Raw genomic sequence first — 24,795 nt, 5'->3', positions numbered from 1 at the left:
ACTCCCCTTCTTGAACAAGGGGACAACATTTGCTATCCTCCAGTCTTCCGGCACTATTCCTGTCGACAATGACGACATAAAGATCAAGGACAAAGGCTCTGCAATCTACTCCCTAGCTTCCCAGAGAATCCTAGGATAAATCCCATCTGGCCCAGGGGACTTATCTATTTTCACACTTTCCAAAATTGCTAACACCTCCTCCTTGTGAACCTCAATCCCATCTAGCCTCGTAGCCTGAATCTCAGTATTCTCCTCGACAACATTTTCTTTCTCTACTGTAAATACTGACGAAAGATATTCATTTAACGCTTCCCCTATCTCCTCTGATTCCACACACAACTTCCCACTACTATCCTTGATTGGCCCTAATCTAACTCTGTTCATTCTTTTATTCCTGATATACCTATAGAAAGCCTTAGGGTTTTCCCTGATCCTATCCGCCAATGACTTCTCGTGTCCTCTCCTTGCTCTTCTTAGATCTCCCTTTAGATCCTTCCTGGCTAGCTTGTAACTCTCAAGCGCCCTAACTGAGCCTTCACGTCTCATCCTAACATAAGCCTTCTTCTTCCTCTTGACAAGCTCTTCAACTTCTTTAGTAAACCACGGATCCCTCGCTCGACAACTTCCTCCCTGCCTGACAGGTACATACTTATCAAGGACACGCAGTAGCCGCTCCTTGAATAAGCTCCACATTTCGATTGTTCCCATCCCCTGCACTTTCCTTCCCCATCCTACGCATCCTAAATCTTGCCTAATTGCATCATAATTTCCTTTCCCCCAGCTATAATTCTTGCCCTGCAGTATATACCTGTCCCTGCCCATCGCTAAGGTAAACCTAACCGAATTTTGATCACTATCACCAAAGTGCTCACCTACATCTAAATCTAACACCTGGCCGGGTTCATTACCCAGTACCAAATCCAATGTGGCATCGCCCCTGGTTGGCCTATCTACATACTGTGTCAGAAAACCCTCCTGCGCACACTGGACAAAAACTGACCCATCTAAAGTACTCGAACTATAGTATTTCCAGTCAATATTTGGAAAGTTAAAGTCCCCCATAACAACTACCCTGTTACTCTCGCCCCCGTCGAGAATCATCTTCGCTATCCTTTCCTCTACATCTCTGGAAATATTCGGAGGTCTATTAAAGACTCCCAACAGGGTGACCTCACCTCTCATGTTTCTAACCTCGGCCCATACTACCTCAGTAGACGAGTCCTCAAACGTCCTTTCTGTCGCTGTAATACTCTCCTTGATTAACAATGCCACACACCTGCACACCCCCCTCCCCCATCTTATACCATCTTCTCTGTTCTTACTGAAACATCGAAATCCCGGAACCTGCAACATCCATTCCTGCCCCTGCTCTACCCATGTCTCCGAAATGGCCACTACATCGAGATCCCAGGTACCAACCCATGCTGCAAGCTCACCCACCTTCTTCCGGATGCTCCTGGCGTTGAAGTGGACACACTTTAAACCAGGTTCTTGCTTGCTGGTGCCCTCTTGCGTCCTTGTAACCTTTTCCCTGACCTCACTACTCTCAACATCCTGTACACTGGCACTACAATTTAGGTTCCCATTCCCCTGCTGAATTAGTTTAAACCCCCCCCCCCCCCGAAGAGCACTAGCAAATCCTCCCCCCCCCCCCCCAGGATATCGGTATCCCTCTGGTTCAAGAGAAGACCATCCTGTTTGTTGAGGTCCCACCTACCCCAGAAAGAGCCCCAATTATCCTGGAAACCAAAACCCTCCCTCTGACACCATCCCTGCAGCCACGTGTTCAACTCCTCTCTCTCCCTCTTCCTCGCTTCGTTATTACGTGGCACGGGCAACAACCCAGAGATAACAACTCTTACTCACTTTTCTCTCGACCTCCACACTTCACATCTTCTACAAATTTCGATATTGTGCTTTGTACCCCGAAGTCATTCATGGATATCATAAACAGCAGTGGTCAACGTACTGAACCCTGAGGAATGCCACTGTATAGCTCTCTCTGGTCCCAAAAACAGCTATTCACTAAAATGTTGGTAAAAGATCTCCTGAATTATGTTATCAATATTGAGTGTAGTGCTGATTTATTAGCAACCAGTTACTAACTTGAATCACAATATTCTATCTTCAAGTCCCAATCTCGGGTTTGAGCACAAAATGACAGTGTAATACTGAGGGAGAGCTGCACTGTTGGACGTGCCAGCTTTCAGAAGACACACTACCCAAGGCTTGTTTAGGTGGTTACAAACGAATCCGTGGCACTATTTCAAATAAGAGCTTGGAGGCCATTCCTGGTCTCCTGGTCAATATGTGTCCCTCAGTGAACATCAGAAAAACAGATATTTAGGCAGTTTCTGGCAGTTTGCTGTCTGCATACTGGGCGCTGCGTTTCCTGGATGAGAAGAGTGACTGAACTTCAAAAATGCTGCATTGTCAGTATAACGCTTTGAGATGTCCGGTGGTCGTCAAAGGTGCTATTTCAATGCAAAGCCTCCCTTTCTTACTCATGTTTAATGCAATCCGATAAATCCATGTTTTATCAAGTTCTGGATCAATTGCTGATTACAGCTGAAATCGATGCTTCCTTTTAGTCTATTTGCCAGTCCAATCAGAATGATTTAATGTAAACGGAAGCTCGAGGGACAGCACCTCATCTTCCTTTTAGGCATTCTGCAGTCCTCACGACTCAATATTCAGTTCAACAACTATGTTTTTATTCGATCATGTGCTGTTGGCGTCGTTGGCAAGGCCAGCATGTATTGCCCATCACTATTGGCCCTTGAGAAGATGGTGGTGAGCGGCCTTCTTGAACCACTGCAGTCCGCATCAGGTAGGTACATCCACATTGCTGTTAGAAAGGGACTTCCAGGATTTTTAGAAAGCGACAATGAAGGAACGTTGATATAGTTACAATGCACGCTGGTGTGTGGCCTGGAGAGGAAGCTGCAGGTGGTGGCATTCCCATGTTCACGGGTTTGGAATTAGAATTAGAACATTACAGCGCAGTACAGGCCCTTCGGCCCTCGATGTTGCGCCGACCTGTGAAACCATCTGACCTACACTATTCCATTTTCATCCATGTGTCTATCCAATGAAGGTGCTGCCGAAGGCGCCTCTTCTATTTGGTACACTCTGCTGCCACGGTGCCTTGGTGGTGGAGGAAGTGAATGTTGAAAGTGGTAGATTGGGTGCCTCTCTGGATGATATCGAGCTTCCTGAGCGTTGTTGGAGATGCACCCTTCCAGGCAAAAGGAGAGTATTCCATCACACATCCGACTTGAGCCTTCTAGATGGTGTCCAGGCATTGAGAAGACAGTTGGTGAGGTGCTCACCACAGAATTACCAGCCTGGGTGAGGTCCTAGAGGACTGGAGAATAGCCAATGTTGTTCCTTTATTTATGAAGAGTAGCAAGGATAATCCAGGTAATTATAGGCTGGTGAGCTTTACGTCAGTGGTAGGGAAAATATTAGAGAGATTCTTCGGGACAGGATTTGCTCCCATTTGGAAACAAACAAACGTATTAGCTAGAGACAGCATGGTTTTGTGAAGGGGAGGTCATGTCTCACTAATTTGATTGAGTTTTTTGAGGAAATGACAAAGATGATTGATGAAGGAAGGGCAGTGGATGTTATCTATATGGACTTCAGTAAAGCCTTTGACAAGGTCCCTCATGGCAGACTGGTACAAAAGGTGAAGTCACTCAGGATCAGAGGGGAGCTGGCAAGATGGATGCAGAACTGGCTCAGTCATAGAAGACAGAGTGCAGCAGTGTAAGGGTGCTTTTTTGAATGGAGGGATGTGACTAGTGGTGTTCCAAAGGGATCAGTGCTGGGACCTTTGCTGTTTGCAGTATATATAAATGATTTGTAGGAAAATGTAGCTTGTCTGATTAGTAAGTTTGCGGACGACAGAAAGGTTAGTGGAGTTACGGATAGTGTTGAGGATTGTCAGAGGCTACAGCAAAATATAGATCGGTTGGAGACTTGGGCGGGGAAATGGCAGATGGAGTTTAATCCGGAAAAATGTGAGGTAATGCATTTTGGAAGGTCAAATGCAGGTGGGAAGTGTACAGTAAATGGCAGGACCCTCAGAAGTATTGACAGGCAGAGAAATCTGGGCATACAGGTCTACAGGTCACTGAAAGTGGCAACGCAGGTGGATAAGGTAGTCAAGCAGGGATACTGCATGCTTGCCTTCATTAGTGGGGGCTTAGAGTATAAGAATTGGCAAGTCATGCTGCAGCTGTACAGAACTTTAATTCGACCTCACTTGGAATATTGCGTGTATTTCTGGTCGCCACACTACCAGAAGGACGTGGAGGCTTTGGCGAGGGTACAGAAGAGGTTTACCAGGAAGTTGCCTGATCCAGAGGGCATTAGCTATGAGGAGAGTTTGGATAAACTCGGATTGTTTTCACTGGAACGACGGAGGTGGAGGGGCGACATGATAGAGGTTTCCAAAGTTATTAGCGGTATGGACAGAGTGGATAGTCAGAAGCTTTTTCCCAGGGTGGAAGAGTCAGTTACTAGGGGATTTAGGTTTAAGGTGATAGGGGCAAAGTTTGGAGAGGATGTGCGAGGCAAGTTCTTTCCACTGAGGGTGGTGACTGCTTGGAATTTGCTGCTGGGGGAGGTGGTGGAAGCAGGTACGATAGCAACATTTAAGATGCATCTTGACAAATTCATGAATAGGAAGGGAATAGAGGGATACGGTTCCTGGAAGTGCAGAAAGTTTTAGTTTAGGCAGGCATGAAGATCGGCGCAGACTTGGAGGGCCGAATGGCCTGTTCCTGTGCTGTACATTGTTTGTTCTTTGTTCTTTGTTCACTGACCTGCATTTGTGGATGAAGCATTTATCTGTCTGGTCGAGTTCAGTTTCTGCTCAATGGTGACAACCAGGATGTTGATGGTGGGGGATTCAGCGATGGCAATGCCATTGAATGACAAGGGGAGATGGTTAGATTCTCTCTTGTTTGAGATGGTCATTGCCTGGCACTTGTGTGGCACGAATGTCACTTGCCACTTATGTGCCCAAGCTGGACGTTTTTCAAGACTTGTTGTATGTGGCCATGGGTTGCTTCAGTATCTGAGGAGTCGCAAATGGTGTTGAACATTGTGCAATCATCAGTGAACATTCCCACTTCTGACATTATGCTGGAGGAAAGTTGGTTAATGAAGCAACTGAGATCATTAGCCCAGGACACTACTCTGAGCAACTCCTGCAGTGATGCCCTGGGACTGAGAAGATTGACCTCCAACAACCACAACCATCTTTCTTTGTGCTATGTACAACTCGAACCAATGGAAAGTTTCCCCCCTGATTTCCACTGGCTTCAGTTTTGCTAGTGCTCCTTGATGCCATACTCTGTCAAATGTTGGCTTTATGTCATGGTCAGTCACCCTCACCTCACTCCTGGAGTTCAGCTCTTTAGTCCATCTTTTTATCAAGGGTTAAATGAGGTCAGGAGCTGCATGGCCCTGGCAGAAGCCAAATTGAGCATCAGTGAGCAGTTTACGGCTGATCAAGTGCTGCTTTGTAGCATTGTCAACGACCTATGCCATTCCATTGCTGATAATCAGGAGTTGACTGATAGGGCGGTAATTCGCTGGGTTGGATTTATCCTGCGTTTTATGTACAGGACATACTTTTTTATTTGTTTTATGTGATGTGGGCGTCAATGACCAGGCGGCATTTACTGCCCATGCCTAATATTAGATTAGATTAGATTAGAGATACAGCACTGAAACAGGCCCTTCGGCCCACCGAGTCTGTGCCGAACATCAACCACCCATTTATACTAATCCTACACTAATCCCATATTCCTACCACATCCCCACCTGTCCCTATATTTCCCTACCACCTACCTATACTAGTGACAATTTATAATGGCCAATTTACCTATCAACCTGCAAGTCTTTTGGCTTGTGGGAGGAAACCGGAGCACCCGGAGAAAACCCACGCAGACACAGGGAGAACTTGCAAACTCCACACAGGCAGTACCCGGAATCGAACCCGGGTCTCTGGAGCTGTGAGGCTGCGGTGCTAACCACTGCGCCACTGTGCCGCCCCTGAGAAGGTGGTGGGGAGCTGTCTGCTTGAACCGCTGCAGTCCATATAGGGTAGGAACACCCACAGTGCCATTTGGAAGGGTGTTCCAGGCTTTTGACCCAGCAACCATGAAGGAATAGTGATATAGTTCCAAGTCAGGCTTGGAGGGGAACCTGAAGGTGGTGCTGTTCCCACGAATTTGATGCTCGTGTCCTTCTAGGTGGACTGTGTGGACGGTGGTGCCTGATTAGCCTTGGTGCATTGCTGCAGTGCATCTTGCAGATTGTACACACTGCTGCCACTGTGCGTCGGTAGTGGAGGGAGGGAATGTTTGTTGACGGGGTGCTAACCAAGCGGGCTGCTTTGTCCCGGATGTTGTCGAGCATCCGGAGTGTTGCTCGAGCTGCATCAATCCAAGCAAGTGGAGAGTATTCCATCACACTCCTGACTTATGCCTTGAAGATGGTGGACATGCTTTGGGGAGTCAGGATGTGAGTTACTCCCCACAGGATTTCTGGCCTCTGACCTGCTGTTGTACCCAGGGTATTCATATGGCTACTCCAGTTTAGTTTCTGGTCAATGGTAACCGCCATGCTTTTGAAAGTGGGGGCTTCAGCGATCGTTGACCAAATACTGAGCTGGAGTAGCCATATAAGTACCTTGGCTACAATAGCAAGTCAGAGGCCAGGAATCCCGTCGTGAGTAATTCACGTCCTGACTCCGCAAATCCTGTCAACCATCCACAAGGCACAAGTCAGGAGTGTGATGGAATACTCTTGACCTGCTTGGATGGACGCAGTTCCAGCAACACTCCGGAAGCTCGACTTGGTATTTTACACTGATGTGCTGCGCTACCCCATCATTGAGGTTCGGGAAATTTATGAATCTACTTCCTCCAGTTATTTATTGAAATATCCACCACCATTCATGACTGCAGAGCTTCGATCTGAATCGTTGGTTGTGGGATCACTTAGCTCTGTCACGCCCATGCTGATTATGCTGCTTTGGCATGCAAGTAGTCCTGTGTTGTAGCTTCAGCAGGTTGGCACCTCATTTTGAGGTATGCTTTGTGCTGCACCTGGCATGTCCTGTTGCACTCTTCATTGAACCAGGGTTGATACCCTGGCTTGATGGTAACAGTAGAGTGGGGAATATGCCGGGACATGAGGTTAGAGAGTGTGTTTGAGTACAATTCTGATGCTGATAACGATCCACAGTTCCTTATGGATGCCAGTTTTGCAGTGCTAAATTTGTTCGAAAGACATCCCACTTCGCACGGTGATAATGCCACACAACACGATGGACGGTATTTTCAATGTGAAGGTGGGACTCCGTTTCCACAAGGCCTCTGCGGTGCTCACTCCTACCAATGGACAGATGCATCTACGGCAAGCAGATTGGTGAGGATGATGTCAAGTATATTTCCCCCTCGTGTTCGTTCCTTCTCCGCTTGCCGCCGAACCAGTCCAGCAGCTATGACCTGTAGGACTCGACCAGTCGTGGTGCTACCGAGCTACCAGGCATTGAAGTCCTCCACCTAGAGTGCGTTCTTCACCCTTGCCACCCTCAGTGCTACCTCATCGTGGTGTTCAACATGGAGGATTACTGATTCATAAGTTGAGAACGAGGGTGGGGAGCGGGTGCAGTAGGTAGTAATCAGCAGGAGGTTCCTTGACTATGTCATGAGACTTCATGGACTCAGGAGTCGATGTGGAGGATTCCCAGTGCAAATCCCTCCCACAGGCCCACCACCTCTTTTGGGTCTGCCCTGCCATGAATGGCGATAATCGTGTCTGGGACAAGGTCCGTTAGGAATTATGTAGAAAGTATGAGTTTGTCAGGCTGTTGTTTGACCAGTCTGTGGCACAGCTCCCCCACCTGTGACAGAATCTCCCAGACGTTAGTAAGGATCAACAAGGCTGGATTTGCTGTAGTCATTTCCAGTGCCGAGGTCGATGCCAGCAGGTCCGTCTTTTTAGTGTTTTTATTGCTTTCATGGGATATAGACATCGCTGCCCAGGCCAGCATTTATTGCCTCTCCCTAATTGCTCAGGTGGTGAGCTGCCTTCTTGAAACGGTGCAGTCCATGTGGTGTTGGTAGACCCGCAGTGCTATTAAGAATGGCGTTCTGGGATTTTGCCGCAGTGACAGCGAAGGAAAGGTCATATAGTTGAAGTCAGAATAGTGTGTGGTTTAGAGGGGAAATTGCAGCTAGGGCTATTGGCGTGCATCTGCTGCCCTTGTACTTTCAAGTGGAAGAGGTCACATGTTTGGAAAGTATGGGCTGATTAGCCTTGGTGCATTGCATCTGGTAGATGGTACACACTGTTGCCACTGTACATCGCTGGTGGAGGGAGTGAATGTTCGTGGAAGAGGTGTAACTGAGTGGATTGCTCGACAATTTGCAGAGTCAACCACATTGATGTGGGTCTGTAGTCAAATGTAGGCCAGATCAGGTAAGAACTGTGGATTTCCTTCACGAAAAGGCAATTGTGAACCAGACTGTTTTTTTGTGACCTTTGACAATGGTTTCATGACCATCATTAAATTAGCTTTTTAGTCCCAGATTTTTTTATTCATGGATTTAAAATTTCATCTTCTGCCATGGTGGTATTCGAACCCATGTCCACAGGGGAATACTCGGGGCCTCTGGGTTATTAATCAAACGACAATACCACTGCAGCAACACCTCCTCTCAACTTGGGCAGTTTTCTACATTGCTGGGTTGCAGCTGTACTGGAACAGCTTGGCTCAGGGCACAGCTTATTTTGGTCCACAAACAGGGTTGGTCGGGTGTGGCAGTGATTTACTTATATTCTTTTTAATTTTCTATACTGCATTCGCTGCTCATAGTTCGGTCTCCTCTACATTGGGAGACAAACACAGATTGGGTAACCACTTTACAGAATACCTCCGCTCGGTCGACAAGCATGATCCTGAGCTTCCGGTAGCTTCCCGTTTTAATGCTCCATCTTGTTCCCATAGCCACATGTATGTCCTTGGCCTGCTGCAGTGTTCCAATGAACATTAGCTCAAGCTCGAGGAACAATGCCTTATTGTTTCATTAGGCAATCTACAGTCTACTGGACTCAATATTGAGTTCAATAATTTCAGACCATGAGACCAATTATTTTTGATTATTTATTACTTTTATTTAATTTATCTATATCATTTCTTAAGCGTGTGCTAGTCTCTAAATTACTTTTCATGTTTTTGCCTTCGTGCACAGCTATTCAATATTCTGCCTTTGCATTCTCTCTGGACTCATGCTTTCTCTTTCACTGCAACTATTTAGTACTCAATATGCATTCTGTTGCATGGCATCTGCCATTTTATCTCTCCTCACTCTGCCCCATCACAGTGCTTCCTTCTTGCTCCACTTCCCCCGTTCCCCATCTCACTTGTTCATTTTGCCAGTTCTGATGAAGGATCACAGACCTGAAGCTTTAAATCTGTTTCTCCCTCCACAGATTCTGCCAGACCTGCTAAATATTCCTGGTACTTCCTGTTCTCATTTTAGTGTTCCAGCTTCTGAAGTACTTTGCTCTTATCCCATAACCTTTGCAGTACCCAGTGCCTTCAGCCGTTTCTTTAAACCACGTGGAGAAAATCGGATTTCGACCTTGACTGCCATTTTGTTTTGCATTCTGCTGGGCTTAAACTTGTTTTTCATGTTTTTCCTTTCAGACAGAGCTGTTCATTATTCTGCCATTAACACTCATGTTGGACTCATGCCTTGATCTTTTACTATTACCAATCCCTTTGCCTGCTGTTGCAGGATATTTCTTTCATTTCATCTTTCCTGCCCTATACTCTATCAAAGACGTCCCTTTTGCTCTTCTTTCCCCCTTCCCCCACCACCAATTACTCAAAGTTGATAACATTTATAACCGTTTCCAGTTCTGATGACGTCGCAGAACTGAAACGTTAACTCAATTCCTTTCTCCACAGATGTTGCCAGACCCGCTATGTAGCTCCAGCACTATAAAAAAGTATTTAATTCAAACCCTTTTTTCATCGGGAAATTCCTGCCACAAATTATATGCAGCACTGAATCTGGTAACCAATGTACAAATGTCACCCCAACTTCTTCAAACGCATCTTTTTACTCATTACCTGGTGTACAATTTCTCTGACAATATCTGTTTACAGTTAATTTAGCAATTACAGAGATTACTTGCTTCAGTGATTTTCAAGTGGACTCATTTCCAATCATTGTTCTGAAATAACTGAATTCCGTGCTGCCTGTCACAGGTGAAGGAATCTCTCAGTCTTTCCAATAACTAACTTTCTATACAAAGCAAAGTGCTTCAGAACCTGGAAATCTGTTATAAAATCATAACATTCTGGAAATTTTCAGCAGGTCTGGAAGTCGCTGTGGAAAGAGAAAACATAACTAATATTTCTGGTCAGTGACCCCACCCCCCGTCAGAACTGGGAGTGCCGAGAGAGGGAACAGATTGTAAACCAGGCAGGGAAAGGAAAGAGAGAAGGAAAGTATAAGCGGAAAATTCTGTAATAGGGTGGAAAACAGGAGAGATTAAATGACAAAACGGATGATGCTATAATGTAAATTGGCAATGGGACAAGTAAAGAAACAAAGAATGGGTGTAGAGGATGTGTACATGGGAAAATGCCGATTCACCAGCAACAGCCGCCGTCCAATAATGAGATCAGATTTTATGATCTGAATTGTTTTTAACTTAATGTTGATGATTTTATCTTTCCCATTCCCTGCCTGGAGGAAAAACTATTACATCTCAAAGCACTGCCAGTTCTGGCGATGTATCACTGACCTAAAACATTAACTGTTTCGCTCTCCACAGACGCTGCCGGACCGACTGAGTATTTCCAGCATTTTCTGTTTCTACTTAACTTTCTATCATATCCTTCCCTCCGTTACTGTAACTGGTTGTATTGATATATAACTGAGGTTTAGTGAATGGCGATGGCTTTGGATATTTTACTGTCTAGGCCCCTTTGAAAATTAATCCAATTATCACTGAATGAGAACAAGTATGTTAGCCCAATTTATGTCTATTAGATAGTTTCTGAGATGTCAGCTAATGTATCCTAGCAGAAGTATTGATGAAAAACATAAAACGTGTAAAAATAAAACACATTACTATCTGTCTGCACTTTTCTGATTGGATAGTGGCTTGGTTTGCTCTGAGGTGTCTGCGATACAAGCCTCGATTACATGGCTCCGGACTTCAGCTCTCACAACTGCCTTGCCTCGATTACCTGTCTCTGAATCTCACTGATCCCTCATCTCAGTTACCTGGCTCTGGCTTTCACTGCTGCCTTGCCTCAGGTACCTGGTTCTAGCTCTGACTGTTCTTTGCCTCGGTTACTGGACTCCGGATACCAGCGATCACTGCTCACGCCCGTGAGTTCTGGGCTCTGGCTGGTTCCTGGTCCCTGTTACTGCGATTCAGCTCTTTCTTGGCTCGGACCTTGGTACTACGCTCCAGCTCTCACAGCTCCCCGGCCTCAATTACTGGGCTCTGGCTCTCACATTCCCCCACCCCCACCCCAACGACCCCGGCCTCGGTTACTGGGCTCCAGCTCTCACTGTTGTGCAGCCTCGGTTACAGGACTCCGGCTCTCGTTGCTCCCTGGCCTTGGTTAATGGGCTTGGGTTCTCACTGCTCCTTTGCTTTGGTTCCCAGCCTCCAGCTTTATCTGCTACACAACCTCGTTTACTCAGCTTCCACTCTCACTGCTTCCCGGACTCAGATAGCGTGCTCCATCTCTCATTGCTCCCCAGTTTCACTTACTGGTCTTCGCCTTTTCCTGCTGATCGGCCTCAGTTACTCGATCCCATCTCTTGTGGCTCCCCAGCCTCTGTTACTGTATTCTGGCCTCCCACCAGCGGTCCTGATGATGATGGGAGAAAGAGGTGCGACGCCATTGTGGGGGAGGAGTGGAGACGGCATGGAATGATGGAGACAGGATGGCATGGGTGAGTTGAGGATGGACGTCATGGTAGTTTGGAGTGGGGCGGTAAGGGGTGGGAATGGCATGGCTAGTATATGACGGTGGTTGGGGACGGCATGGGAACAAGGTGTATGATGGGGAATGGCATGTAATGATATGAGAATGTTAAAATGCTTGGGATGATATGGCATGAGACGGATTGCATGGCAATAATGGCCAATTTACCTATCAACCTGCAAGTCTTTGGCATGTGGGACGAAACCGGAGCACCCGGAGGAAACCCACGCAGACACAGTGAGAACTTGCAAACTCCACACAGGTAGTAGCCAGAATTGAACCCGGGTCGCTGGAGCTGTGAGGCTGCAGTGCTAACCACTGCGCCACTGGGCCGCTGTTACAACATCGATATTAATTTCAGCACTAACATTTCTGAATCTCTGCTCGCGGATAAGAAACAGCAGTGATACTCGGTCTGAACCCGGGGACCATGACTACAAATCTTGCTCCAGTCTGAAAAGCAACTGCCATTCACCACAATGTTGATACGAAAAACGTACTGAAGTTGTAACTGTACTCATTAATATTTACCAGTCGTCATATTTATTATAAATCTGTTATTGCTCATGTTAACTTTAATAGTTTTTTTATTTACTTGTCAATCCATTCACTGATTCCAGCTGTTTTTTTATTGTATTTCCTAATACAGTCGTGATGATTTACTTTAAATCCTGTGTCCAGCAGAAATAACTGTCAAAGGTACAGTAATTAGATCCATCATTGGCTATGTTAATAAATGTATAAATGTCTCTCTCAACTTCTTTAAACTGATGTTTTTGCTCCCAACCTAATGTCTGATCCCCTATAATTTCCCGTGTTTACAGTTATCATAGTGACGATTGAGATTATTTGTTTCATTAATTTTTCAGTGGGCTCATTTCCAATTACTGCTTTAAAATAATTGAATTCCGCGCTGCCTGTCACAGGTGAGGGTATCTCTCAGTCAGTCCAACATTTAACTTTCTATGCAAGGGAAAAGTGCTGCAGATCCTGCAAATCTGAAATAAAAACAGAAAAGGCTGGAAATATTCAGCAAGTATGACAGCATCGGTGGACAGAGAAAAATAAATAATGTTGCAGGTCAGTGAATTAATGTTTCCTTCGTCAGAACTGGGAGAGGTGAGAGGTGGGACGGTTTTTAATCCAGGTAGGTAAAGAAGGGAGTTGAGGAAAGTACCAATGACAAGGTATATAATACAATGGAAAACAGGAGAGATTATATCACAAAATGACGATAGTGGAACGTAAAATGGGATGGCAATGGGATAAGCAAAGAAACAAATGATGGGTGTAGAGAAGGTATATGTGGGAACATGTAAAATCACGACAAACAGCTGCCATACAATAACATGATTAGATGTTATGATCTGAAATTGATAAACACAATTTTGATGATGGCACCTGCCTCTTTGCTGGCTCTCGGTTCTCACTGCTCCCCAGCCTCAGTCGCCTCTGGCTGTCGATTCTACCTCGCCTTGGTTACTGGTCTCTGGCTGTCGTTGTTCACCAGCCATGGTTACTGGGCTCCGGCTCTTGCTGCACCCCGACCTCAGTTACTTGACTCCAGGCGCTGCTACTGCCAGCCTCAGTAACTGGGCTCCTGGCTCTCACTATAATTTCCATCCTTGGTTAATGGACTCCAAACCCTGATGTTACCGGCCTCGGTTACTAGACTCTGACTCTCACTGCTTACAGCCTTAGATTCTGGGCTCTGGTTGGCTCTTGGCCTCGGTCAATGTTATTTGTTTCCTGCTGCTCTCCAGACTCAGTGCCTCGGCTTCTGGGCTCTGGCTGGTTTCTGGCCTCGGTTACTGGGCTTCAGCTTTTGATACTCTTTGGCCTTTATTACTGCACTGGCTTTCGCTGCAGCTGGCCTCAGTTACCGGACACCGGCCCTTGCTGTTCCCTTTCTTCGGTTACTGCCCTCCTGTTCTCACTGCACACCAGTCTTGGCTACTGGATACTGATTCCAACTGCTGTCCGGCTTTCGTGACTGGGCTCCAGATCCCTTTTGCTTCCTGGATTCCATTACTTGGTTTTGGCACTTGCTGCTTCCCGGGCTGGAGAACTGCGTTCCAGAACTTAGTGTCCCTGGCATCGATTAATGGGTTCCAGCTCTCGCTGCACCCCACGCTCTGTTGTTGTGCTCCAGACTCCGCCTCTTGTTGTAGCCCAGCTTCTGTTACCAGACTCCAGCTTTTGCTGCTCTTGGCCTCTCATACTGGGCTCAGGCTTTTGATGTTCCCTTGCCTTGGTTCCTGGCCACTACCTCCCGCTCTCCTAGCCTCAGTTAATGGCGTCCAGATCGCGCTGCTTCCTGAAATTGATTTGTGGACATTTCTTTTCTGTTTCCTGGCCTCGAAAACTGGGATCAGGCTCCATTATTGGCCTCTAGGCTCCGCCTTTCACTGCACCCCGGACTTGGTTCCTCGGCTCCAGCTCTCATTGCATCCACCTTTGTTTACCGGGCTCCAGCTCCAGCTGCTCCCTGGCATTGGTTACTGGGCTCTGGCTCTCACTACAACCAGCCTCAGCAACTGTTCTCTTACTCTCAATGACCTCCAGTCTCGGCGAATGGGCCTCTGACTCTCGCTGTTCACTGGCCTCATTTATTGGGCTCCAGCTTTCACTATGCCCCAGTCCGCTCATGGGCATCAGGGCTTGTTAATCCCCAGCCTTGCTTACTGTGCAGTGACCCGTAGACCTCACTGTTCCCTGGCCTCAGCTATTGGGTTGTGGCTCTCACCACTCCCCAGGCTCAGTTACTACGGACCTGCCCTCAGCTCTCGCTTCTCGCTCTCCTCGGTTACTGGTCTCTGTCTCCTGGCCCTCGCTCTTCCCTAGCCTCGGCAATTGGGCTCCTGTTCTCGCTGATTCCCGGCCTTGGCAACGTGGCTCCAACCCTCTCTGCTCCCTGACGTTGGCTACTGGGCTCCAGTTTTCACTGCTCACCGGCCTTGTTTACTAGGCTCCCGCCCTGTATGCTCCCTGGCCTCAGTTACTGGGCTGCAGGTGCCACAGCTTCCCAACCCCAGTTATTGGGCTCTGGCTCTCACTTCTCCACAATCTCAGTTACTTGTGTCTTACTTTCACTGCTCCCCGCCCTTGTTACTAGATGTTACTACTGCTGTTGCTGCACTGCCTCAGATAGTGGCCTCAATACCTAAGTTTCTGCAAGGAAAATGGGGGAGGGGTCGATATGATCAACAGTGAGTTGAACTATTTCAATATTGCTGAAAATAGAGACCAGTTGTTGAAGCTGTTCGCCGTGCACTCATCAGGACATTCCCAAGCATACCAATGTAATGGAAAACTGGTGCATTGTATCAAACATATCCCTTCCACTGGTCACAACAGGCAATGCACAGGCTGAATCCAACAAGCCGGTGCTTGCAAAACTTAAAACACAGTGTCCAACATTAGATGTGATTCCGTAATTGGGCAGCATTTGCGAAATAATCCTCAGTGTGCCAAGAAGTGTACATTTGCAATTACATGAAGCTGCATCTTTAGTAAACAGAGTCCTGTTCTTTGCAGAAAGAAAGCACATGTACAGACATTGCTCCTGATTCAGGTAAACAAAATAAGTGGCTCTGTCGCTTGGCTCTCACTCTTCCCCAGCCACAGTTCCTGGACTCTGATTTCGCTGCTTCCAGGCCTTCGTAAATATGTTCCAGCCATCCCTGTTCCTGACCTTTGTTCCTGAGCGCCGGTTATCGCTGCTTCCCTACCTTGGTAATGAGACCCAACTCTTCTCTCTCCTCCTAGACCTTGGTCCAGCCATCTCTGGTCCCTGGTCTCCATTACTGGGCTCCGGCTCTCTGTGCTGTGGTCTTGTTCACTGGGCTCCAGCTGGCATTGCTCGCTGGCCTCAGTTGCTGGGCTCTGGGTCACACTGATCTCTCGTATTGGTTACCAGGCTCTGATTCTCACTGCTCCCTCACTTTGGTTACCTTGTTCTGGCTTTCAGTGCTCCCCAGCTTCGGTTACCATGCTCAGTATCCCAGCGCACGCTGTGCGCACCCTTTGGTTCTGCGTTCTGGCAGGTTCCTGGCCCCTGTTACTGAGCGATGGCTCTTGCTACTCTTTGGCCTTTGTACTGGACTCCGACTGTCAATGCTCCCTGTCCTCGGTTACTCACCCCACGCTCGCACTGGTCCTTGGCTTTGGTTACTTGCCTCTGGTTCTCACTGCTCCCCAGCCTCAATTACTGGGTTCTGGCTCTCACATTGGTACCCACCCTCCTGCACCCCCTTCACAACCCCCGTCCCCGCCCGCGCCGCCGGCCTCAATAACTGGGTTTAGGCTCTCATATTTCCACCTCCCCACCATCTGGCCTCGGTTTCTGACCACTGGCTCTCACCGCTCCCCGGCCTCGGTTACTAGGCTCCAGCTGTCAGTGCTCCCCGGCCTCAGATAGTGTGCTCCATCTCTCATTGCTCCACAATTTCACTTGCTGGTCACCGCCTTTTACCACCCATTGACCTCAGTTACTGGCCTTCAGCGCACTCTGCTCGATGGCCTCAGTTAATCGGGTTCTACTCTAATGGCTCCCTAGCATCTGTTAATGAGTTATGGCTTCCACTGCTGGCTACTGATGATGAAGATCGAGCGGTGTCACACCATTATGGGGAGGAGTGGAGACAGCATGGTAGGATGGAGAGGGGACAGCATGGGTGGGTTGAGGGTGGATGTCACAGTAGTTCAGAATGCAGTGGTTAGCACCGCAGCCTCACTGCTCCAGCGACCCGGGTTCAATTCTGGGTACTGCCTGTGTGGAGTTTGCAGGTTCTCCCTGTGTCTGCGTGGGTTTCCTCCGGGTGCTCCGGTTTCCTCCCACATGCCAAAGACTTGCAGGTTGACAGGTAAATTTGCCATTATAAATTGCCACTAGTACAGGTAGGTGGTAGGGCAATATAGGGACAGGTGGGGATATGGTAGGAATATGGAATTCGTGTAGGATTAGTATAAATGGGTGGTTGATGGTCGGCACAGACTCGGTGGGCCGAAGGGCCTTTTTCAGTGCTGTATCTCTAAATTAAACTAAACTAAACTCAGTTAAACTAAATGGGGCGGCATGGGCTGGGAATGGCATGGGTGATCTACGAAGGTGGTTGTGTATGGCACGGGAGCAAGGTGTATTATGAGAAATGGGAGGTGATTATATGGGAGGCCTGAAATGTTTAGGATGTTATGGCATGAGTTTGATTGCATGGGAATGATGGATTGGAATCGGACGGGGAGTTAAAGGGAGTGCAATATAGATAGTCATTTCAGCACGAGCATTTCCGGATCTCTGCTGGTGTATAAGAAACCACCGTGATCCGAGTACTGAACCCTGGGAAACATCACTCAAAAACCCTTTCCAGACCAAACAACAGCCATTCACCACAATGTTGAGAAACAAGTTGTGACTGTCCTCATCTGTAATTACAAGATGTCAGATTTATTGTAAATCTGGTATTACGCATTTTAGTTCAATAATCTTATTTTGTTTATTTTTCAATCCTCTCTCTGATTCCAGTTGCAATTCCTGTTCTGTTAAAATTCTATTTCCTAATACTGTCATGATGTTTTAATTTAAATCCTGTCTCCAGCAGAAATACCCCGAACTTCTTTAAACTGGCGTTTTTACTCCCAACCTGATACATTATTTTTCTGGGAATTTCCCTTGGTTACACTTAACTTAGTAATGATTGAGATTATTTGTTTCATTGATTTTTCAGTGGACACATTTCCAATTATTGCATTGAAATAATTGAATTCCGTGTTGCCTGTCACAGGTGAGGGAATCTCTCAGTCAGTCCAATATCTAACTTTCTATACAAGAGCAAAATGCTGCAGATGCTGCATCTGAAATAAAAACAGAAAATGCTGGAAATATTCATAGGTCCGACAGCATCTGTGGAGAGAGAAGTATAGTTATTGATTCAGGTCAGTGATCCTTCGTCAGAAGTGGGAGAGGTGACAGATGGTACAGATTTTAGGCCAGGCAGGGAAAGGAGGGAGTGGAGGAAAGTACAAATGGCATGATCTGTAATAGAGTGAAAACAGGAGAGATTATATCACCAATTGATGATAGAGAAATGAAAAATGGAATGGTAATGGGAGAAGTAAATAAACAAATGATGCGTGCAGATGAGGTGTAAATGGGAACATGTGAAATCACCACACGCAGCTGCCACTGACACCACTAACAGCTTAGATGTCATCGAGTCATAGAGTTATACAGCACAGAACCAGGTCCTTAATCCCATCGTGTCTGTGCCGGCCATCAAATACTTATCTATTCGAATCCCATTTTACACCACTTGGTCCCGAGTCTGGCGTTCAAAGTGCTCCTCTATATACTTCTTAAATGCTGCGCGGGTTCCTGCCTGTACTACACCTTCAGGCAGTGTCTTACAAATTCGAATGACCCTCTGGCGGAAGAAAATCCTAAAATCCCATCTAAACCTCCAGCCCCTCATCTTACATCTATGCACCCTGGTCATTGACGCTCCGCTAATAGAAAAAAACTTTTCTTCCTATCTATCCTATCAATGTCCCTCATAATTTTCTATACCTCTGTCATATCCCCCTCAGCCTTCTCTGCTGTAAGGAAAATAACCGCGCCTTTTCAGTCTCTCTTCATTGCTGAAATGCTCCGGCCCAGGCAACATTCTGGTGGATGTCCTCTGCAACCTCTTCAGTGCAATCACAGCCTTCCTATAGTGTGGTTCCCAGAACTGTACACAGTACTCCAGCTGTGGCCGAACTAGCATTTTCTGCAGTTCCATCATAACCTCCCTGCCCTTATATGTTTTGCTTAAAAAGGCAAGTATTCCATATGCCTTCCTAGCAAACGTATCTACCTGTGCTGCTGCCTTCAGTGATCTATCGACAAGCACACCAAGGTCCATCTGACCCTACTTCTAAGGGTCCTACCATCCATTGTATATTCCCTTACCTTGTTACCCCTCCCAAAATGTATCATCTCATACTCATCAGGGTTAAATTCCATTTACTACAGCTCTGCCCATCTTACCAGCCCATCTATACTGTCCTGTAATCTAAGGCTTTCCTCCTCACTATTTATGACACCACAAATTTTCGTGTCATCTACGAACTTACTGATCATACCACCTATATTCTCGTTTAATTCATTAATGCACAGGAGAAACAGCAAGGGTGCCCGCACGGATCCCTGCGGTGCACCACTAGTCATATGTTTCCACTCGCATAAACAACTCTCGATCATTACCCTATGCCTCCTGCCACTTTGCTAATTTTGGATCCAATTTGCCAAATTGCCCTGGATCCCATGGACTCTTACCTTCTTGACCAATCTCCCATGTGGGATCTTATCAAAAGCCAAACTGAAGTCCATGTAGACTACATCACTTATTTTACCTTCATCTACACATCTAGTTACCTCCTCGTAAAATTCAATCAAGTCAATTAGACACGATCTCCCTGACAAAACCATGCTGACTATCCCTGATTAATTCCTGTCTCTCCAAGTGGAGAGCAATCCTATCCCTCAGAATTTCTTCAAATAGATTCCCAACCACTGATGTCAGACACACCTGCCTGTAATTACCTGGTTTATCCCTGCGACCCTTCTTGAATAATGGCACCACATTCGCTACCCTCCATTCCTCTTGTATTTCTCCAGTGACCAGAGAGAATTAGTAAATTTGTGTCAGAGCCCCTGCTATCTCCTCCCTTGCCTTACATAACATCCTGGGATCTATCTCACCTGGGCCTGCGGATTTGTTCACTTTTAAGCCCGCTAAAACAGCTAATATTTCCTCCCTCTCAATGCTAATATGCTCCAGTATATCACAATCCCGCTCCCTAACCTCTACACCTACATCGTCCTTCTCCTTAGTGAACACTGATGAAAAATAATCATTGCAAACCTCAGCAGATCCGCACACAGATTGTCACTTTGATCCCTAATGGGCTCTCCACTTTCTCTGGTAATTCTCTTGCCCTTAACATAATTATGAAACGACTGAGGATTTTCCTTTATCTTGCCCACCAGTGCTTTTTCATGCCCCCTCTTAGCTCTCGTAATTACTCTTTTAAGAACCCCTACACTTTCTATACTCCTTTTGTGCCTCCGCTGTTTGCAGTGCTCTGAATCTGCCATAAGCCTCCTTCTTCCCTTATCCAATCTTTTATATCCGTTGACATCCAGGGTTCCCTGGACCTGTTGGTCCTACCCTTCACCTTAGCAGATACATGTCTGAACACTCGCTATTTTCTCTTTGAATGACTCGCATTAGTTTTATGTAGAGTTTCTACAAGTAGCTCTCCCATTCCACTTTGGCCAGATCCTGTTTGATCATATTAAAATCGGCCTTCCCCCAATTCAGTTACTTTATTTCCTGTGCATTTTTCCCCTTCTCCATAAGTACCTTAAATTTTACAGAGCTATCCACGAAATGCTTGATCACTGACACGTCATTACCTGTGATGTGACCACCTCACTAACCGTGCTATCCACGACGGCCTCCGCATCGCGTATGCTCCACAGTGAGTCCATCCGCAGATCCAGGTGCGCATTGCAGTCAACCAGTAGCTGCAGCTAGACACATTTCCTGCACACATCGTTGCCAGGGACATGGCAAGTTTCTCAGATTTCCCTCCTTCACAGGAGGAACATATCACAGGGCTGAGCTCTCCTGCCCTGACTTACCTTTAGAATAAGCTCCTTAGTAGCTGCAGAGAGGATGTTTCCTCTCGTGGGGGAATTTGGAACTGTTGGGCACAATCTGAAAAATACGGAAATCTCCCATTGAAGGCAGGGATGAGGAGGAATTTCTTCTCCTCCAGGGTTGTTAGCGTTTGGAATGCTCTTTCCCAGAAAGAGTTAGCGGCTGGGTCAATCAACGTATTCAAGGCTGGGATAGGCAGATTTTTCATTGACAAAGGAGCCAAGAGTTTTTGGGGCAGGCATTAAAGTGGAATAAGGCCACAATCCAATCAGCCATGAATGGTGCAGCAAGCTCGAGAGGCCAAATAACCTACTCTTTCTCCTGTTTCTTATGTCCTTATGTTATTTTCTTATATTTCTAATCATAGCCATAGAATCACCATCAATAACTACCCTTTCAGTTACCACATTGTAAACACTGGTGCCCCCAATGTCCGTGCCCCCTTCCTCTCCCTCGTCTAACTGCTGTCCCTCAGAGGTATCATTTGAAAGCACAGCGTTATTTTTGACATGTATTCTTATGACACTCAACTCTGCCGCACAGCCATTTCTCTTCACGTTTCCAGTACTGCGAAATTATCAGACTGCTTATCCAACGTCCATGTTTGAAAATGCAACAAATTCGTCCAATTAGCTACTGTGATGACGAAACACAAATTTCATCAGCTCCGACACAAACTCAATTCCATACTTACTGATTACATGCCTTTAATATAAAATAAACCAATTTGGAAGACAACCAGATTCGATACATTTTTTTCAAGCAGCCGATGTGGTCCATGATAAGCTGCTAAATGGCCGATGAAGCCAAAGTGTTTGGGAAGATGGGCATTCTCCAAGGGTCAGGTTGTGAGGAAAAATTAGATAAACTAAACCTGTATTCCCTGGAATACAGAAGGTTACGGGTAATCGCTCACTCTCTCAGTCACGGGGGGACCGTACGTAATGTTGCTTAGTCAACAGAAACTGATGAGATACATCCAAGGATACTGATGCAAGTAAGGCAGGGAATTCTGGAGATACTGGCCATAATTTTCCAATCCTTCATAGATAAGTGTGCGGCCAGAGGACCAGAGAATTGCAAATATTACGCCATTGCTCAAAAAGTGTGCAATTGCAACCTCAACATCTACAAACTAATCAGTTTAACCTTGGGGTGGGAAATCATTTAGAAACAAAACTCCATGAGAAAAGTAACAATTATTGGGACAAATTTGGATTTATTAAGGAAAGTCGCATGGAGTAGTTAAAGGAAAATCATGTTTAACTACTTGCTTGAGTTTTTTTTTGATGAGGCAATGGAAAGGTTGATGAAGGTAATGTGGTTTATGTGGTGTACATGGACTTCCAAAAGACATTTTATAAGGTGTACATAACAGACTTGTCAGCAGTATTAGAGCCCATGGAATAAAAGGGACAGTAGAAGCATGGATTCTAGGTTGGCTGAGAGATAAGCGAGTCGTGGTGAACAGTTGTTGCTCAGACAGGAGGATGATATTTAGTGGGGTTTCCCATGGGTAAGTATTAGGGTCACTGCTTTCTTTGATCTATATTAATGACTTAGAGTTGGGGGTGCAGAGCATAATTTCAAAATTTGAAGATGACACAAAACCTGGAAGTATTGTGATCTGTGAGGAGGGTAGTGAGAGATTGCAAGAAGACATAGACAGGCTGGTGGAATGGGCGGACATGTGACAGATGTAATTTAATGTAGAAAAGTGCAAAGTGATTCATTTTCGTAGGAAGAACGAGAAGAAGCAATCTAAAATAAAGGGTACAATTCTAAAAGGAGTGCAGGAGCAGAGGGACCTGGGGATATATCTGCACATATCACTGCAGGTTGCAAGGTAGGCTGAGAAAGCAGTTAATACAGCATGTGGAATCCTGGGCTTTATAAATAGAGCGATAGCATACAAAAGTAAGGAAGTTATGGTAATGCTTTATAAAACGCTGGATCTGCCTCCACTGGAGATTGTGTCCAGATCTGAGCACCACACTTTAGGAAGGATGCTTACGCAGTTGAAACGGTACACCGAAGATTTACAAGATTGGTTGCAGGGCAAGGAAATTCTGATAGGTATATGCTGCAGAAGCTGGAACCATTCCCCTCAGAGAAACATGAGAGGAAATTTGATAGAGGTGCTCAAAATCACGAAGGGTCTGGAGAGAATAGATAGGGAGAAACTGTTGCAATTGGTGGAAGAGGCAAGAACCAAGCAACACTGATTTAAAGTGATTGTCAAAAGAAGCAAAGGCGGCTTGAGGAAAAACCTTCTTTATGCAGCGAGTGGTTAAGATCTGGAATGCACCAGCTGAACGTGTCGTGGAGGCATGATTCAATCGTGAACTTCAAAAGGAAATTGGAGAAATTTTCTGAAGAGAAACAATTTGTAGGACTATGGGGAATTGGCGGGGGAGTGGGACTTGGTGTGTTGCTCTTGTAGAGAGCCCACCCAGCCACAAGGGGTCAAATGGTCTCCGTCTGTAAACATTCTACGATTCTATGCGAAACCATTTAAACGTTCTGACTATGAGAAGAGCTTTGAAAGCAAAAATAATCTGTTGATACACAAACCCACTCACAATGGGGAGAGGCTGTTTCTCTGCACCGCATGTGGGAAGGGATTCACTTTATATCAACACCTGCTGATCCACAGGTGAGTCCACAGCAGGAAGTGGTTCTTCATCTGCTCCGTGTACGGAAAGGAATTTAACTGATCATCGAACCTGCTGAGATTCCAGCAAGTTCACAAGTGACTGCAGGGGTTTATAAAGCTCTGGCTAGGCCACAAATCGAGTAGTGTATCCAGTCGTAATTACCACACTTTAGGAAAGATGTGAAGTTCCTAGAAAGGGTGCAGAGGAGATTTGCCAGAACCGTTTTAGGAGTGAGAGATTTTAGCTACAAGGTTGGGTTGGAGAAGCTGTGTTGGTTCACCTTGGAGCAAAGGAGATGATGGGAAATCTGATCGAGGTGTTCAAAATTATAACAGGGCTAGGTAAGGTAGACAAAGAAAAGCTTTCCTATTAACTGATAGTACACCGGCTAAGGAACACAGATTTGTGGGTTTGGGCAAAATATACAGGGAGGATGTGAGGAAATATGTTTTTACATAGTGAATGATAATTATCTGGAACTCGCTGCCTTACAGTGTGGTAGAAGTGGAGAAATTCAATGATTTCAAAAGGCAAATGAATGGGCACTTCCCGGATTTAAACCTGCAGACCTATCGGGATAGAACGGGGGAATGGGATTATTAGATTGGTCTACAGGCAGCTGGCATCAAGTCAAAAAGCTGAATATCCTCCTTATGTGCTGTATTTACTGTGACTCATTTGCGTAATCTGTCCTTGTAAGGTTTTAGTTTAGGCAGGCTTCAAGATCGGTGCAGGCTTCGAGGGCCGAATGACCTGCTCCTGTGCTGTACCGTTCTTTCTTCTTTGTTAATTTAACCGTTGGAGACAAGGTACCATTCAGGTAAATCTATACTGCACTGTCTCCAAGGCCAATATATCCTTCCTAAGGTGTGGTGCACAGAAGTGAACACAATAGTCCAGAAGTGGTCTAACCAGGGCTTTGTATATCTCAGTACTGATACTTGACAACTTTTCTCATGGACAGAAGTGACTAACCTTTTTTCCTTCCACATTCAAAGGCGTTTGATATTCAGGTCCTCACGAATCAAGTGACAGTCAGACCTTGATGTGTTGCTTGATTTGAATTTCCCATTTGTCAATCTTCCCCTTCCAGATCCCTGTAAAAGGAGTTTACAAAAGCCATGACTGTCAGTCCAGCAGCGGAATTCACAATATTCTCTCCCCTTGCCTCCTGGTCCAGGATGGCTGCACAGGCGCCCTGCAGCACATTGTCCCCTAAAAAAAATTCAGCCGTTAACCCGGGCCTGTCACCGGGTGAAACACCGCAGCTGCCACCCTTCTTGGAGTAAATGTGAGACCTGGAGAATGTTATGGGGGTTTGAGGCCTACACCAGGTGATTGGAAGTCGGAAAATGTTCCCTGCTTTACACTGGAGTCTGGGGCTGCA

Source organism: Heterodontus francisci, unplaced genomic scaffold (assembly GCF_036365525.1).
Source record: "Heterodontus francisci isolate sHetFra1 unplaced genomic scaffold, sHetFra1.hap1 HAP1_SCAFFOLD_88, whole genome shotgun sequence".
Lineage (NCBI taxonomy): Eukaryota > Metazoa > Chordata > Chondrichthyes > Heterodontiformes > Heterodontidae > Heterodontus > Heterodontus francisci.
The sequence above is the reverse complement of the archived record's forward strand: the minus strand, read 5'-3'. Positions refer to the sequence as shown.